Here is an 11691-nt window from a genome sequence, read left to right on the forward strand (position 1 = left end):
GCAATAAGAGTGAACCTTATAAACTTTTGTGATTTTGTGACCCTTTTTGCTATATTTTGTAAATAAATTTTTTTAATTGTATTTTCCACCGCAGAATCCTACTTTGAACTGCAGGTGCATCAAATAATGGAACTTAGCCATTCGAAAAATGATATTCATGTTGGAGAGTCTATTTTAATGTCGTTTCCCAAAACTCACCCAAAATTTTGATGTCTTTATCCACGGGACATGACCATCCACGTGTGTTAGAGGTGATTTTTAATTATATAAAATTCAAACAAAGTCAGAAAATTACGAAACTTGACGAGGTGTCATGTTATCACATGTGGAAGCTATAAAAAAATTGAGAAAGTTTGGAGCAAGTTGCAGTATCAGATGAACAAAAACTAGACATTTCCAATATGATCACATATGATCATATATTGAAGTGTTTGGGTTTTGTACATCTGACATCACAATTTGCTCTAAAAATTTTCAAATTTTTATCATAGACTCCCCATGTGATAACATGACACCTCAACAAGTTTCTTAATTTTCCGATTTTGATTGAGTTTTATATAATTAAAAATCACTTGTACCGCACTTGGATGATCATGTTCTGTGGACAAGGACTTCAAAATTTTGGGTCAGTTTTTGGATATGGTCTAAAAATACATTATTCGACATGACTATCATTTTTCAAATGCCTAGCTTTCATTATTTCATGCACCTGCAGTTAAAAGTAGAATTATACGGCGGAAAATCGAATTAAAATAAATTAATTAATGAAATATAGTAAAAAATGTTACAAAATTACGAAATTTGTCAAGGTGTCATGTTATCATATGTGGAGGCTATAAAAATTTTTGGATAAAGTTTGGAGCAAGTTACGACTTCGAATATCCAAAACCCATACACTCCATTTGTGATCACATGTCAACACATTCGAAGATGTGTGGGTTTTACACATCTGACGTCGTAACTTTGTCCAAACTTTTTAAAATTTTTATCATAGGCTACATATGTGGTAATATGACACCTCAACAAGTTTCGTAATTTTCTGACTTCATTTGAATTTTATATAATTAAAAAACACTTATACCACACCTCGATGGTCATGTTCCGTGGACAAGAACTTCAAAAATTTGGACGAGTTTTTGGACACGACCTCAAAATAAACTCTCCAACATGAATATTATTTTTCTAATGCCTAATTTTCATTATTTCATGCACCTGCAGTTCAAGTTGGATTATGCGGCAACAAATTCAATTTAAAAAATTAATTAACGAAATCTAGCAAAAAATGTCACAAAATTACGAAATTTGTCGTGGTGTTACAAAATCACATGTGAAGCTTATGTTCAAAATTTCAAAAAAATTGAAGCAAATTATAGCTGTGAAATAAAAGAAAACAATACATAAAATCTTTGCCGACTGCCTTAGTCTACGGCAGTCGGCAAAGAATTATATAAAAATATCTGCTTGGGCTTTGCCGACTGCCTATTCCTGGAGCAGTCGGCAAAGGACTAAATTTTTGTGATGCACGTGGCCCATTGGCGGCCAACTAGCTCGCCAGCCCAGTAAGGGCCGCAAACCCTAAAGGAGAACTCATCTGAGCCGTCCAAAGGAAATCGATGATCACGACTCGTTCAAACCAAAATTACTCATATAAAAGGGTTGGAACCCTAATATTTCCCCCCACTTTTCTCATCACATCCCTGCTCTCAGCCGTCACATACAGAGACAGAAAAATGGAGGAGCTCAGGGGCATCGCCCGGCCGACAGATGCGGAGGTCTCGGCTCGGTGGCGCTCGGTGACCCGTGGCCCCAGCGCGCGAGCGGCAGGCGGCCCCGCGGCTTCGGAGAGCTCCGTGCCCCGGACGCGCACGGTGAGTCGATGCGCCAGGCGGCGTCGCTCCTCGCCGACAACGACCCTCCGACGACGCCACGCCGCGCCGCCCCACCACTTTCCTCAACGTCGTCGCCCTCGGCAACATCGTGACTATCGGTCGCCCCCCCAACCCCACGAGACCCCTCGCGATCTGCTCCTTCTGCTATTGTGCTGCACTGCTGCTACTTGTGTGACCCGATCTGATCTGTTCCGATCCGTTTGTCCGTGCAGGGCGCTGGCAAGTTGGGCGTGCTGAACAGCCTCATCGGGCACCCGATCCTGGTGAGCTCCTATCTCCTTGCCGAGCGGCTTAGTTCCTTTTCCTCTCTCTTCCCTTCTCGTGCTGTGTTTTTTTACTGAATTTGGACGGACATATACTGCATAAAAGTTAGTTGTTTAAGTACAGATCTTGGTAATATGTTTTCTGAAGTGGCCGAGTCCATCTTTCAGATATTCTTGGGTTCATATCTGAATCCAAGAGAATGTTGCATGGCTTCAAAGCTCTGTGGATGATGCGCAGCCTGGAATGATTGTGTAGATAAACTGCACCCTGAGCGACCCCTTCGATTATACGGAAGCGTGTAGGCCAGTCAACTGTGAACCCTGCTCCCATGCGCACTGCAAGATGTTCGACTATGTTATTGTGCTGAAGCTTTGGTAGAATCTGAACTTCGTTTTTACGTAGCTCATATTGACTCATACTTGGTGGTAGCTTTTGCTCTGAACTTGAAGTAACTGAATGTTTTTTTATTGTGACATGATTGCCATGTAGTTGACCCTGAAGGAACCAAACAGACGTCCAATGATTATATATAATAAAGTGCCCAAAGGGACTTTTGTTCGATTTGGTTCCAGACTCCTGACCAAATTAAAGTTACCTTGTATAAAGTGGCCAAAGGGCCTTGTTCAATTTGATTCTCAAGTGAGAAGTTATTTGTGGCATTGCTTAACTGAGAAAAACTCAGATTCTGAAACCTACTGCAGCCAAAAGAATTGAAACATCATCAGAACATGTACATCACCTATATACATACTAGCCTCAGAGACAATGATACAGAGGGACATACCTTTGGTCATGGATTTTATTCAACAATCTCTTTCTGTTTTTTTAAAATATATTCTGAACATTAGACTGTAGTCTTAGTGATTACAATGGGCATAAACAGTCATTTCTATGCTCTAGAGGTTGTATTTCTTCTATCAAAAAATTTATTATTTAATATTGCTCTTCTAAAAGTAATTTTATTTAATTAAACTATCAATGCAGATACATATTATAATATTTCTAACAAATGTATATTTTTTCGAAACAAATAAAAACATATGTTGTGCTGCTTTATGAAATCCTCACAATACTTTTACTGTTTTTTCTTCAGATCCCTCATTAAAGCTGATAGATTTATCTGGGATAGATCAGCGAGCTGTTGATGATTCCATGGTAGGTATTTGAAACCTTTCTAAACTATTTTTTTTGCTGTACTTAGATGCTTAGAGATTAGGTAGAGTGCTGATTAACTGGTTGTGCAGTAATATCCACAATGAACTTTGTGCAGTAATATCCACAATGAACTTTCATCGGAGTGAAAGACAAGCTCTACGGAGATGATGGCGGCAAAGGACTTCAGCCCTAAAGCATGTTGAATGTTTGATGTTGGATGCTCGATTAGTACAATTTGTTAGATGATGGATTTGTTGGACTCCTTTGTCATGGTTTATGTGATATATATGTGGATTTGTGTGATATATATGTGGATTTGTGTGATATATATGTGGATTTGTGTGATATATGTGAATTCCAGTTATATAATCATATTTGTGATACAAAATAAAAAAACAGGCTGAAATTTTATTTATTTCAGCTTTGCCACCTGCCAAGAAAGGCAGTCGGCAAAGAGCCCTTTGCCACCTGCCAAAAAATACAGTCGGCAAAGAGCTCCGTCATCTCACAACGGCGTTTGTTCCTTTTGCCGACTGCCATACTGGCAGGTGGCAAAGACTTTGCCGACTGCTTTTCTCTTGGCAGGTGGCAAAGGTTTCTTTGCCGATAGAATCTTTGTCGGGTGTTTTTTGCCGACTGCTACGTGTAAAACAGTCGGCAAAGCCTTTGCCATCTGTTTTAGGACCTTTGCCGATTGCTTTTGGCAGTCGGCAAAGAACAGTAGTGGTACTGTAGTATATAGTAAGCGTGATATTATGATTGTACATTTGCACCTATCGAAAAGGAGATCTCGATCTAGAGTTCTAGACCCCATCGCATGGCATGTTTGGATTGCATATTTATCCACGTCACGCATATAAGTAACTATTATAGCTCCTCGATCGTGTCCCTCGATGGATATGAGCAACATGGCTGCTATCTTATCCATCTATTCTTTCTCAGCTGGCCCCGGCCGACATGACACGACCGCAGCAACAAATTAAAAGTAAGTAGTGAAGCACAGTAATAAGAGTACACAACGTATCTCTGACTACTATAGATCGATAGACATCGGCGCTGCTTGATGCCGACCCGACCACGAACACCAGGACGGACCATGCGTCTTGTGCAACATATCTAAATTATAACATGTTTGATTTATTTAACCTCAAGTTTGATCATTCGTTTTATTCAATAAATTTATTTAAAAATAGTTAAATTTAAATTATTTTTTTAAAAAAATTATTAATAAATTAAGTCACGATAAAAAATAATATTTTATATGAATTTTTAAATAAGACGTAATTAAATTTGGTATAAAAAAATCAAATGCTTTGTAATTTAAGATAGATGAGTACGTGCATGTGCGTGCAGCTGACACATTGCATCTTTGCTTACCGGTGGGCGGTGGCTGAAAAACAACTGCAATCTTTGCGGGGCCTCAATTGAAGCGATCAAATCACCAATTTTTTGAGCATTAGGCCTTGTTTAAATGCACTAAAAAATCCAAAACTTTACAAGATTTTCTATCACATCGAATCTTGTAGCACATGCATTGAGTATTAAATATAGATAAAAATAAAAACTAATTACACAGTTTGTCTGTAAATCGCGAGACGAATCTTTTAAGTCTAGTTACTCCATAATTGGACAATATTTGTCAAATAAAAACGAAAGTGCTACAGTGTCAAAATCCAAAAAGTTTTTGCATCTAAACAAGCCCTTATTCTTTTAGGTTTTTTTAACACAACCACCAGTTCACAACTGTTATGTTACGTCAAGGAAATGTTCGTGCTCCTTCCATGGGCGGATTTAGGGGTATTTGTCTGTATTCTCAGAAATACCTAACTATTTTGATACACTTTTATGTAAATATGTATATATACTTATATATATAAATGTATAATGCTATAATATATAGTATTTCGCACTGTTAAGCTCAAAACATAAAAAAAACTGGCATTTCAATTAGAAATCTATATTCTGGAAAGCAAATTTTGGTTTAAAGTTGCTGACTTGTAGTGTAATTAGCTATATTTTAAGTCTATAGATTCGACTTTGTAGAAGTAGGAATACTCAAGTTTGAAATCCTGACTCCACCACTGGCTCCTTCCGCCAGCGGCAACGGAAAACCGGTGATGAGTGGCGCCACTAGCTAATCGCCCTCCAACGACAATTCGACGGCCGGTGGCTTTGCTTGAAGATCATAGGTTACTTAGTTGGTTCACCAATTTCCTAGCTAGCTTTGTGTCACACTGTCATTTATTTGGTAGTCACCTATATCGAGCCTCTGCCTGCGTGAGAAAGTTTTTCCACTATGATCTGCTTCTCACAGGGCAGCCCTAACCTAGTCTCGTATAGGAGCAGTGGTCCTAGACAAAAGCATTATGAGGCCCAAGAACACAATACCAATCTTTCATGGGTCCGTCATTTGTACTTTCAGCAAAAAAGCTTTGTTTAGTTTTCGTGTGCTTCCATGATTTCTTTCTTTCACAGTGCGTTACAAACTGTGTGTTTTAGTTCTTCGTCAACGATAGCATCTGCAGGCTTCTCTAAAAAGGCTAGCCATTCGACAGTGTTTTTTTTCTCATAATAAATCAGCCAACACTACTTTCTATCATGACTTATCAGCCAAACGAACGAGCCATAGCAATCCCAAACGTCAAGATTCTTAATATAGTAGTTTTTTTAGTTGCACTTCTTAATTTTACACTGTCACACCCTGGCTTTTAAAATAAGACCAGAGTCGTCATATGTGTGCCCAGGAAGTCCACACATATAACAAAAGAATAGAAATATCAGAATCAATGTTATATATAGCGGAAAACACACATCAGAGTACGCGGAAACAAAAGCTAGAACTTCTGAGGCTCCATTTTTCTCAGGGACGGTTGACTGGGGGCTCCGTACGCCAAGCACTTCTGATAAGCTTCTAGAAAAACTCCATAGCATCTATGTCCTTCTGAGCAGCACTTTACTACACACTGGGGTGTGGGGGGAAATAGCAAGGGTGAGTTCATGTCGAACTCAGCAAGCACAGACGAAAAGTAATGACATGCAAGGCTTAAAACAAGGTAAAACTGGCTTGGTTTGACTGCGGTAGCATTTTAGTTGATCTCTTTTAATTATGACAATTATTAGAACAACCTATTACTAAATATGAGTAGCATAAACCCAACCCTTAATTAGTGTAGGTAGCAATTAGCATGTTTTAAAAGACTATCCTAATTATTATAGTAATCCAGGGATTAACCCCAATTATTAACACAGGATAGCAATCCTGCCAACACGGAATAGCCATTCCGCCAAAACACGAGGTAGCAACCTCGCCAAGTTCCATCTCCAAGTAACCAGTGAATCCAATTTGCTCATCAAGTGAGGGTCTGGGCCGCTCGTGACCGTGAGCACGGCTGATATATCAGTTTTACACTCTGCAGAGGTGTGCACGTTCACTCCAAGTCGTGATTCCCATTTGCCCGGGGTCGCGACTCCCCAAAACACTTCCAAGGTGAGCAGGCAGGGTTTCACTACGAGACCTTTCACAGGGTCCAACTAATAGGATGCCACTCGTAAGTTTTTGCCGGGGCGCGCGGCAGTCGTGCCCATAGCAATGGGACCCCGAACTGACCGACCTCTTAATATGAATACCCAAGCTACATTCCTTACGCCTACCCGGAAAGTAACACCCTACCAGTGGAGGTCCTGCTAATTAGTCAAGCCAGAGCCCATATAGCTTGGAGCTGCACTGTAAGTCCCAGGGGGCCGCTCCCTGACTAAGTCCTTACGGAGAGCAGAGACGGGTACGCCCGGCAAACCGGACCACCAACGGTACCCGCTCCCCCTTTCACCACCATCATCACGATGCTCGTAAGCATCCATCATCGCCATCACCACAGTGACCAAAGGTTCAGCACAATTTAAGCATCAAGTTGAATAGAGAGTAATTCTTGTTTGAACATGTGTATAAGATGAGTAGGGCAGCTAAGCAAACCTAGTATGGCCTAGTCTACCCATATACATAACCCCAGGTGAACAAGGAATAGTAAGTAAAGCTAGTCATGTCCTTAGGGTTTTGCATTCATTGGACACATGCATATAAAGTAAATGACATTAATGAGTAGGTTCAAAATGATCAAACGGTGTCTGCACTTGCCTTAATTCCCAGTGTTTAACTGCTCAGAAATCTTTGACTTCCTTCTTCTGATCTCCAACTTCTGCTTCGACTGTCGGTCCTCAGCTCCTGGTCTTCACTATTGACGAACCACGCTTCTTCTACTCGTAGCAACCAAGCAACACAAACAGACAAACAAACAATCATGACTAAGAACAAGCATCAATCAAAAGAAAAGCTTAGAAAGAGCGCACTAAACGACACGACTTATTGCTACGATCGTGACAACGCAAGAACGATTGAGAACGGAGCTATCGTTAAACGGACACAACTTTCGAGGTTCGTAGTGTAACGGAGAAGACGACTATACGCTGGTCGTATTTTTATGAAAATAGGTGATGGATTATTCAAAGAAATATCTCGAAAGTTGAGTTGACCAAATTATAAAGAATTATAAAGGTGAGGGTTAAATGTTAGTCATATTCTATTCATAATTAATTATATATCACTGAAGCCAATCAAACATTTATAGTTTTAAAAAAAATAGAATATATGAAAGCAACTAATCGAGTGATCATGTTTAAACTAATCAAGTTATAATTAATAAAGAATCATTAAGGTTGATATTAATAACATGGGCATTTATTTATTTACAAAAGATCAAAATTATAAACATAATTTACTTTTAAATCAAAAAGACTCTGGACAAATATTACTAAATTATTTATGTGCTTCATGTTTAAATAAACAAATTATAATCAAGAAGTATTTAAGTTCACATTTGATTATAAAGATACCGAAGTGTAAATCCTAAATTGTTTTTAAATTACTTAAATAGTAATGCATTCAGAATATTAATCAGATTAATTATACTCATAAATATGAGACAATAAATATAGCACTGCTAATATGTATATTACATCGACATAGTCACAATGCAACGAGAACCGAATTACAACCCTAGATTGTTTCAAATTTAAAAGCTATTAATCAAATTATATTTAAATCAATAAATTTAGAAATAAGTTACATGATAAATATTTATACTACTGCGTAGAGCGCGGCGATATGAAACTAACGCGACAAGAACGGGCTCAATCGGAGTTAAAACACGCATTCTATGGCCAAAACTAGATCAGTGGCAAAACTGTGAATAAACAGAACTATTTTTCGTATTTTAAATAATTAAAACTGAATTTTAAAAGCATAAAGAACTAAATCTTTAAATACTAATGGATCCAGGGACTAGACTGCTAAAAACAGGACTTATTTCTAATTATTTTTGAAAGGCAGTGGACTGCGGGTTAATTATGGAAAACTGCAGGGGCTTTTTCGCAAAACGGCCAGGGCTGACCGGGAACCTTGACCAGTTGACTTGGTCGTGCTTGCGTGGCGCACACGTGGAGGCCACGTGGCCGCCAAGTCAGCTACGCTGACTCCGCGTTGACCGCGGTGGCAGGGCAGATCTGAGCCGCTCGGCTCAGATCGGACGGCTGGGAGGGGATGCGGCCGATGGGGTCGTCGGGGCAGTGCCGCTCGCGGCGGCGCGCCATGCGCGGCAGCGGCGTGCTCGCCTGGACGGCGTTGCGGGGCACCATCGGGCGAGACGCGCACACGGGGCGACGCGGTGTGACTAAGCGGGCTCGGTGTGGGTCGGCTCGACGAAAGGCGGAGGCCGGAGCAGCGCTGCGCGCGGCGGCGCCATGGATGGCGGCCGCGAACTCGTCGGAGCTCGGCCAGAGGGCGCTACAAGGGGCGAAGAGCGAAGGCGAGGGTACGGGAGAGTTCCTCACCTCCTTGCGAACATCAGGGTGCCATTCTTGTCGACCGGGGCGCAGCAGGCGAGGAAACCGGCGGTCGCACGGAGCTCGGGACGGCGGCGGCTCGCGGCTCGAGTACAAGAGGCGGCGGCTGCTGCCCTAGGGTTCCGAGGGGGGCGCGGGGCTCTAGGCACGGCCTTTATAGGCCCGGGAAACCTCGGGAGGTGCGCGGGGAAGGGATCGGGCGGCGGCGGCGGCTCCCGCACGATGCGGGCGGAGGTTGGGGACGCAGCTGACGTGCGGGCCCCACCTGTCGGTGGCAAAGCGCGGGTGCCGGGTGGAGCTGGGCTGCGTCTGCTGCTGCGATGTTGGGCCGGCTGCTAGGCCAAGGCCCAAGGGCGGTTGCGCGAGGAGAGGGGGAAAGATGGGCCGAGGGAGTGGTGGCCGGCCCAGGGAGGAGAAAAAAAACTCTTTTCTTTTTATAAAGATTGATTTCTAAACTATTTTACTAAACTAATTTCAACACTTTTTTTTTGAAATCCTATTTTGAGATTATTTAGGAGCTTGTTTTCTTTACTTCTTTTAGAAACAAGGCATATCTTGTTAAAAACACATTTTAAATTATTTTTTTAACTCGAACTTGAATTAGTTTTTAAATAGGACTTTTGGAGTTTTATTTTTTTTGAAAACCAAAAGAGACTAAACGTGGCTCGCTAGAAATTTTATATTCATTTTTTCTGAGACAAGCCAAACAAAACTAGGGCACAAAACACACATCAAATAAATCACCCTCCACTTAATCTTTATAAAAAAATTAAAAATTCCACATTTTCTCTCTTTTTGGAATTCAATAATTAAATAAATCTTGGAATATTTTAGAAAAATTTTAAATCCTTATTTAATTTAGTATTTTCTAATAACAATCCAAAATTAAAAATTTTGGAGTGTTATATACACTATAGAATCCATAAGCTAAAAAGCCACGGACAACGTGCTCCTTAGGCTTTTTCACTCACTCATGTGCCCTCTTCCTCATCCACACCCTTCGTCCCCGTGGCCCATGCCTCCTAAGAACACCATTACAGGCAGTCGCTCTCTCCTCCATCTCACTTTTTTTCACGGTTGTAACCTTATCTTTGTCGTGGTCCTATCCTGACCTTTCCTCAATCATCCAATGATCATAGAAAAGGAGGTTGCTTTCTGATTACATTAACATTGCGGTTCTCATCATTGAACTAAACACCACCTAAGATTCTACTATGGAAGCAGAAAGCACAAGTAGGAGGAGCTCGACCGTGTTCTAATAAAGGTTGAAAACAAAAGATAGCATGGACTTTTTTTATACAAAGAGAGCCGTGGCTTCTTTTTGTTTTTTTAAGTTATTATTCTGCAAAAGAGGGACACGATTTGGGCTAGCGGATGAGTGACCTTTTTTTTTTGGAAAAAAATCTACTTTTCATCCCCAACTTTCACAAAAGTTTGTTTTTCCTCCCTCAACTCCAAAACTAGGCAAACCACCCCCTTAACTTTTCAAACCATACATTTTACTTCTCTAGAGCAATTTCAAAGGCGGTTTTGCTACAATCAATGGTGGTTTTGCTACAGTGAAATTGATTTTGTCTTTTTCTGTTTTAATTATTTCGGTTTAATCTTTGAAAAATTATAGTAAATCATAGAAAAATCATAAAATAAAAAATTTAATTTTTTTGGACTCCACATAAGTAGATCTACACAGTAAATATATAATATGGTATGCTTTAGTACAAAACTTTTGCTATAAAGGTTTTGTCTTTTTCTTTTTTTATTTATTTGGCTGAATTATTGAAAAACATAGTAAATCATAGAAAAATCATAAAATATAAAATATAATTTTATTAGACTCCACATGAGTATAGATACACAACGAATATATAATATGGGTATGCTTTTGTCCGATAAAATAATTATAGAAGCTGCAACTATAAATTATTTTAATTAATTACAGGAAAACATAGATCTAAAGCTATAACAAACAATTTGTACTAAAGCATACCGTATTATATATTTATTGTGTAGATATGCTCATGTGGAGTATAACAAAATTGGATTTTCTATTTTATGATTTTTCTATAATTTACTATGATTTTTTCAAAGATTTAGCCAAAATAAATAAAAAAGAAAAAAGACAAAACCTTTATAGCAAAAACTTTGTACTAGCATACCATATTATATGTTTAGTGTATAGATATACTTATGTGGAATCCAACAAAAATTTTATTTTATTATGTTTCTGTGATTTACTATGATTTTCAAAGATTCAACCAAAATAATTAAAAAAAAGAAAATCATCGTCACTGTATCAAACCACCCTTCACAGTAGTAAAACCGCTCTAGTGAGGTAAAATGCATGGTTTGAAAAGTTGAAGGAGGTGATTTGTCCGATTTTGAAGTTGAAGGAGGAAAACGGACTTTCGTGAAAGTTGGAGGAGCAAAAGTATGCTTTTTTCTTGCTTCCCTCTGTTATGGCCCCGACTTGGGCCTCCCTCTATTTTGC

The 11691-nt window shown here is 39.7% G+C and overlaps 1 long non-coding RNA gene across 4 annotated transcripts; it reads left to right on the forward strand.

Annotated features, from left to right (window-relative positions):
* On the forward strand, positions 1687–3677 carry LOC110435453. Of its 4 annotated transcripts, none has more exons than XR_002453152.1 (4): positions 1687–2152; positions 2321–2527; positions 3247–3308; positions 3424–3677. It is a non-coding gene; the product is annotated as an uncharacterized LOC110435453 (long non-coding RNA). The 4 variants fall into 4 exon arrangements; XR_002453150.1 differs by having other exon boundaries at positions 1687–1987; positions 2102–2152; positions 2321–3308; XR_002453151.1 differs by lacking the exon at positions 2321–2527 and having other exon boundaries at positions 1687–1987; positions 2102–2152.

This window comes from Sorghum bicolor, chromosome 5 (assembly GCF_000003195.3).
Source record: "Sorghum bicolor cultivar BTx623 chromosome 5, Sorghum_bicolor_NCBIv3, whole genome shotgun sequence".
Lineage (NCBI taxonomy): Eukaryota > Viridiplantae > Streptophyta > Magnoliopsida > Poales > Poaceae > Sorghum > Sorghum bicolor.